The 7,847-nt window shown below is 31.4% G+C and overlaps 1 long non-coding RNA gene across 1 annotated transcript; it reads left to right on the plus strand.

The window, feature by feature from the left end:
• The first annotated feature begins 3,234 nt into the window (after positions 1–3,234).
• LOC139907354 (uncharacterized) lies at positions 3,235–7,580 on the plus strand. Its single transcript, XR_011783903.1, has 3 exons — positions 3,235–3,359; positions 4,756–6,272; positions 7,330–7,580. It is a non-coding gene; the product is annotated as an uncharacterized lncRNA (long non-coding RNA).
• Positions 7,581–7,847: the final 267 nt, after the last annotated feature.

Here is a 7,847-nt window from a genome sequence, read left to right on the forward strand (position 1 = left end):
ATGATGCATTGACATGATTATCACAAGCTCAATCAAGGTTTAACAATATAAAGCGTTCGTTATCGAATGTCTAATGAATTATGATCCTTTTTTATCCTTTTTTCTTACTACAGATACATCTCCAATTGGTCTAGGAGCGGTACGCTCATAACTGGACGAACAAATGAAATGCTATGCTGCTTTTGCATCATGTATTTTGTTTACGTTAGGAGCAAATTATTTGGAGATTGCCAAATAGGCAACGGCAATTATATTTTGACTGGTTAATTTTGACAGATAGATAATGTGGAGAAAGTTTATGATCAAAATGTATCACCGTCCATTACAATAAACGATTAATCCGGGAAAATAATTTCCTGCTGTAGTTTCTGCACGGATGTCTCGGTTTGCCTTAAAATTGTCACTGTTCGATTATAATATAAAATAATGAAATGGTTCAGTTATTACTCACACTGACACACTCTCCCGCGGTCCCTTGGACAAATCATCTCTTGGGAATCATGCAACGGATTACTTATATGCAATTCGCTTGTGTCGACCTCATAGACGAACATAAACTTAACAAATAAATGATTACTAATAAAATGTTATCTTTGGATCTATTTGAGGTGAAGTCTCCAACATGGAATGATGTAGTAGATGAACCGTTCTTGAGGAAACGCTTTGCATTATCCGTATGGAATGAATTACTGTTTTGGGTGTTCGCCTTGTAGTCCCTCTAATATTAAGAAGTTATTTCCTACAAGAAATACATGTTGATCAAGACATTGAAGTGTTTCAACATGTATGTACGATGTGTCAAGAACAAGCATCTTCTCTTCCGTCTCAATTTGGCCCCTTCTCCCCAGCAAGTTAATACGAGCTTATTCATATAAACTACGCCAGAATAAATGGGAATTACGTCCTGACTATGGTAATTGCTGGTTCAAAGTAAATCGAAGAAGCTAACATGCCCAAAACAAATACACTTGCTACACTGAAACAAATGTTCGCATGGTTTACTCAGTTTGAGTTTCCTAAAATTGTTCATTCTAGCAGAAGTCCACAATTGTCAAACAGCATATTTAAGTCGAAGCTTCGGGAGACGCTTTCCCGCTGTATCACTCGCAATCAAAGGACACGACAGACGATTCACTCAGTAAAGGAAATGATAAAGAAGAACCCTTGCATTTCTCTCGATAAGATTTTGTTCTCATATCGAGCTGCTCGATTGGCTTACGGGAAATTCCCAGCAGAATTGTTGTTATTGTGCTTGTTAGGAGGACACTGGACAGCATGCTGCCTGATCAAACCATTTTTACGGCTCCCTCTGCCATTCCGTTGCTTTGAGGACTGTAAGGGTTTGATGGGGACCAAAAGATATGATTCTTTTTCAAAAACTCTTGGGACATATGGACAAAAAGACTGTGTTTTGATTTCATCTCAGATTCTTTGGATATCCAAAGTTAGCAAACCAATTTGAATATGTCTTTAAAATTTTCTATGTATTTTGATCTTTTTTTATATTATATATTTATCTACTACACTGTAATCTGATAATGCATCCTCACATACCAGGTAAAAATTTTAATTTATTATAAACCAACATAGATTTAAATATTAGTTGTGTTATATAATCAAGTTTCAAAGTCTTTTAGCATTGTGAAGGTGCTTTTCTTTGACAAGTTTCACAGTTCTTAATAATCATGTTAATTTTTTATTGTTCATTCCAGACCAGAATATTGACTCTCTCGCTCTTCTTTTGGATTAAGTCATTCCTTGATGCAACAAATGTAGTTTAGCAATAATGTCTCTCTGAAACGCTTTGGGGAAGACAATTCGTTTCTCTTTCAATACTAAACCGTTTTTAACAGCTAAGTATTCGATCATGTTCTTAAATAATCTTATGTAATGATTTCTAATCTTCCTTTATTTTTTAGACCGTACTCCACGAATTACAAGAGGCTCAATACCCTTCATACGCTTTCCCTATACTTTGTATTTCTTCAATTATTGGATAGACGAAACCAATATTTCGGATTTGATCTTGTATGATTGCTACTCTAACTATTGCTGATCTAATCGTGTCTTCCATTGCACGGTCTAATTATTTTTCTTCTCTTCCAGGATTATCTACTGGAGCTCGTGACAAAGCATCTGCAATAATATGGTATTTTCCATTCTTCCATGATACTTTGAACTGTTAATGCTGAAGGTACATTCTGTTCTGCTGTACTTTGGCGTTTTCGATTTAGTTTACGCGATATTTATTGAAGATAGTTCAGAGAGAATGCTCAGCGGTTATTCGAAGTGCGTCAGTCCATTGAGGTAAATATGACTCTTTTAAATGGCCCATTTGATGGCAAGTATTCTAACTCGATTATGGCATATCTTGACTCTGTTTCAGTGATAAATCTTGACCCACATTCAACTAATCTCCATCTTTCTTGATATTTTTGTAGTAGACCAAATTCAAGACCTTTCAATCTGGATTCATTCTTCAGATCGTCAATATGTTCTTTACTTCTTTCTTAGCTTTAGTTTGCTTAATTTCATCAGATGTCTTAATGGTTCTGCTTGTTTGCTATATTTTGATAAAAAGCCCGTAAGTTGATACCAATAAATGATCTAAGCTCTTTCTATTTGTAGAAGTCGGGAATTCATAGATGACCTTGAACTTGTTTCAATACGATGCAATCTTATCTTTACAAATTTTATAATCATCAAAATTGATTTTTTCACGTTAGAATATAAATGTATCCTTGCTCAGCGTAACTCCATACTCACTACATATAAATAATATTTAGCAAACACTTTCAACATGTGATTCAAAAGTTCATCATCCCCAAGGACGTCATTAATAACTATATGAGCATTATGGATTACTTTTCAAACCTGACGCATCTACTTATATGCCAATAACCAATAGAAATAAAACACATAAGTGATCATTTAAAATAAAATTTACGATATGTTGTTAGTTTCTGACTTATCTCATCGAAAGGCAAACGCCAATATTCATTTGCTGTATCAAATTTGGTAAAGTATCTTGATTTCGGTTTAATTTATAAAGCAGCCTCGTTAAATGTTTTCATAGGGTAAACTAATATCTTTACTTGATAATTTAATTATGTAAGATCTATTGTTAACCGTATTTTTCCATTAGGTACAACAACAATTAAATGACACAATTCTATCACATCATCAACGATCTACTTTATTACGTCTTTCTTCACCATGTCTTTTAATGTTTTTTTTAACTTAAACCCTGTATAAAAAATGGGATTCATCTTGATCCATGAAGAGCAAATGGCTTCCCATCATCCTAAAGTTTTATTTTCATCGGAGGGAATTTGATCGTCTTTAGTTCTTCATCACAGGTAAATAAATCTAAAAAATTGGCTATCTAGTGTTGTATAAGATCCATTTGGACTTTTTTGGATATGTTTCAATCTAGATTTTGATAACATTTAATACTAGTATTCACAAATGGTTGACTAATCTATTTTACCAACTTTAAATAGTAGTTTAACACTATTATTAGCTCTCAATCTTGAAGCCATTCACTCCAATTATCTATGGGCTAGCAGATGGATACCCATGGTCTCTGTGATGGCAAATTTAAATTTTTGTAAACTCTTAAGTCTACAATAGAATCCATTGCCTCACTATCACATATATAAATTTTATTTCTAATGTATTCTCCAAATACATTCAAAATATCAATTGAAATTTTTTTCAGTTCAGATCCACGAACTGAATTGACGAGTAATATTGAACTCATGTTTTTGGACCGGCATAATTTTGTATAACAAACTTTCTTTCTACACTTCCGGCATTCCATTTCTTTAGCAGGACATGTTTTTCAATATTGATGCTCATTGAATCCACATTGTCTTCATATTAATTCTCTCGTTCTCATCCATGGTTTTTCTGGACTCTTTTTCTTCCCTCAAATCCACTTTTATCCTTATGGGCCTTTGAAATTCATATGAATCCCTTTTAATAATAAATCATTTAAAATTTCTTTAAATGCTTATTGCATTTCAACTGTTCTGTTCTTTCATATGAAGACTTTTAGTATTTTCTAAAAGTTTTTGGTGAACATCATCGTCACTGAGGCCAGATGTGGCCAGAGTGTCCAACGAATATTCTGATTTAATTTCATAAATTTTTACCTCCTAATCAAAATTTTAATTTCCATTAAAATTTCACCAAAATAAGCTTCTTTTTTTTCGACTAATTTATATCTTGTTTCCACAATATGCTTTTTATCTTTTACTCATATATTGAATACTTTCCCGAATGTTTTGGTAGAACTAACATTAATTTAAACCAAGTGGCTTACATTGGTAAAGAATCCAGGCAAGAAACAATTCCGTAATATTACAATCTTCTCTTTTCTGGTCTTTTCCTCCAAATGATATAACTTCAAATAATTATCCCTGGTCACAGTCAAGATCAGGAAGTCTGCATGTTTGGTATGTTCTTCAATTTTGGTTGGTTAATATTTCCTGAAAATTTGGATGTATTACTCTCTTTATTGACAGGTCTGTTGAATTGTTTGAACGTCATTCTAAACACATATGTACTTGAGATTCAATTTCGACGAGCTCTTCTTCCATTGTTGTTATATTTTCATATTCTATCCAAAGATTCTTCCAAAAGAATAAAAACTTCTTCCGTTTTTTTCATAATTTTTAACAACTGCATTTTTTATGGTTATTAAGGTACGATTAATTTTCTTCTTTTAATATTTGTTTTTTAAATTTTCAGAATGCTACTCAAATGATCTTTCTACGCCCCTCGGGATCTTTTCACAATGTAAAGTATGGCAGCCTTCTCTTTATTTGCCATCTTGTCGCGTACTTATGAATTTACGGGTCTGTCCTCTATGATGTTATTCTATCCAATAGTCCGCGCCATGTGTTATCCGATTCCATCAAGGATGGAAGCTTGGAATAATTATGGGAGACTTCTACATCTGTAGACGGGTATCACACATCTACTTTATATTCAAAACTAGGTAAGACATATATTAACTAATAAAAATATTTGCATATTACAGAAAATGTACGAAAAATAAGATGTCTGACATACCTCAAAACAAAGGAAATTGATCAAAAGTATTCATAAGTTTCTGAACATAATTTATGAACTCTCTACCTAGGAATAAAATACAAACTACCTCTCAATGCATCCTAATACTTTACACGGATGAAATTGAATATTCACAAGAATAAGTAATGAACTAGCAAGTCTAATGGGTACGCTCTACAGCACATAGTAGTTTAAACTTTAGAGGTGTAGACTAATTATGATAGTATATATCAGGGATGTTAACTTTTTACTCTAATTAGCCACATTGCTATTTTAATTAAATTTCATGAAAAATAGGCTGCATTAATAAAACTTTTAAATAGATGTTTATTTCCAATTTATGCCATATATAAAAAACATTACTCTCTGTTTTCTCATTTAATGTTTATTTTCCCAAAGAGATAATTTTTCAAAAAATTCCTTTATTTGTGGGTTATATTGTATTAGGCGTGTTTTAAAGAATTTGATGATATTGTGACAATTTTACAAAAATACTAATTTAAGTGAGAATGGCTAGTATGTCACATTTACACATTTAGCAGGGCACGGATTTAATTTTTGAATTAAACTTATGTTTAGTTTTAATTTGTTAAGTTTAACAAATTAATATAAATAAATAATACAAATAATTTACGACCATTTATAAAAAAAAAAAACCTTTCCAGCACTCAATATCAGCCTTAAATGATAAATAATTTTTATTTACATAAATTAGAATAATTTTTCGTCACAGAATGAAAATTGGTACAAATCTTCGCTTAAAATAAAATCTACCAAAGGGTATTATAAAAGTTGTAAATGTCTGACTTTTCTCATCAAGAGCCAGATCTATTTACTGCATCAAATTAGGTAAATTATCTTGATTTCCCGTTAATTTCCTAAACGGACTCGTTAGATGTCTTCATAAGGTAAACTAATCTATTTTTCGAGAATTTAATTTAGTAAGATCTACTGTTTACCGTATTTTTCTATTAGGTTTTGCTACAACAACAATTGGATGATACCATTCCGTCAACTCATCGTAGATCTTCTTTATTATATCTTTAATCACAATATTTTCTAATGTTTTTTTAACTTGATCCTTCTAGGAAAATGGGATTTATCTTGATGAATAAAGGGAAAATGCCTTAGTATCATCCAAAAGTTTTATTTTCATCAAAGGGAATTTCATTGTCTTTATTTCCTCATCACGGGTAAATACATCTTAAAATACGGCTATCAAGCGATGTAAAAGATCCATTATGACTTTTTTTTATATGTTCAAATATAGAGTTTTATTTGTAAAACTTGAACTCACTAACAATTGACCAATCCATTTTTCCTTAAATCATCTAAGAAAATCTGGATGTATATTTCTCAATCCCAAACACGCATGCTGTGATAAGAACATATTCTATTGGACAATATTATTCACTAAAATATACGATATCTTAATACTGATGATTAACAAGTCTAATTATTAGTTTAATATTATTTATAAACTCCTAATCTAAAGCAATTCACTCCGACTATCTTGGGCCAGTAGATGGATACCCTGGTCTCTGTGATGGCAAATCTGAATCTTTGTCAACTCTTAATTCTGCAATCAAAGTTATTCCCAGTGTATTCGCCCCTTACATTCAGATTATAAATTGGAATTATATTCTTTTCATATCTACGAACTGAATTGAATATTGATATTTAACCTATGTTCTTGGACTGGCATACTTTGGTATAATTACATTTGTTCCTACATTATCGGCATTCCATTTCTTTTGCAGGAAACGTTTTTGAATATTGGGGTTTCTCCTAATTCATTCAATGTTTCTTTATTACACTTTGGAGTTTCAAATGTACTGCACAAGGTAATGACCCCCTTCAAAATGAGTTGTTGAATGTTTTTTTTTAAAGTTTTTGACGAACAACATCTTCACTGACTTAAACAGTTACTAAAGTGGACCAACAATCTTCTGATTGCATTTAATAAATTTCTTTAATTACCATAAAATTCATTAAAATTAAAAGTCTTCAAAATAAGCTCAATGCTCTGTTGAATTGTTCGAACGTCTTTTCCAAATACATATCTACTCGACATTCATTTTTGAATAGTTCCTATACAAAGGCTTTTATATATTCATATTCTGTCACAAAATTCTTCCAAAAGACTAAAAACTTTTTCAGTTTTTTCATAATATTTAACAGCTACATTTTTTATGGTTATGAAAGTAGGATTGATTTTCTTCTTCTAATATATATTTTTTTAATTTTCAGATAGCGACTCAAATGACCTTTCTAGACCCCTTGGGATCTTTTCACATTGTTAAGTTTGGTAACTTTCTTTTCATTTGACAACTTGTCGCGTTCTTATGAATGTAAGAGTCTCCCCTCTTGAATGTGCTTCTATCCGATAGCCCGCACCATGTGTTATCCGATTCCATTTCGGATGTAAACTTGGAATAATCATGGGATACTTCAATATCAGTACACGGGTATCACACATCTATTTTATAGGCAAAACTGGGTAATACATTCATTAAATAATAAAAATAAACAAATATACATATTACAGAAAATGTTTGAAAAATAAGATGTCTAAAAAAACATGATTAAAAACAAAGGAAATGGATCAAAAGTATTTATAAGTTTCTAAACATAATTTATGCACTCTTTACCTAGGAACAAAATACAAATACCTCTTAATGCATCTTAATACTTTACACAGATGAAATTGAATATTCACGAGAATAAATTATAATAATTTTTGTACCCGGGGTGAGATTTGGTACAAA

Source organism: Lepeophtheirus salmonis, chromosome Z, assembly GCF_016086655.4.
Source record: "Lepeophtheirus salmonis chromosome Z, UVic_Lsal_1.4, whole genome shotgun sequence".
NCBI lineage: Eukaryota > Metazoa > Arthropoda > Copepoda > Siphonostomatoida > Caligidae > Lepeophtheirus > Lepeophtheirus salmonis.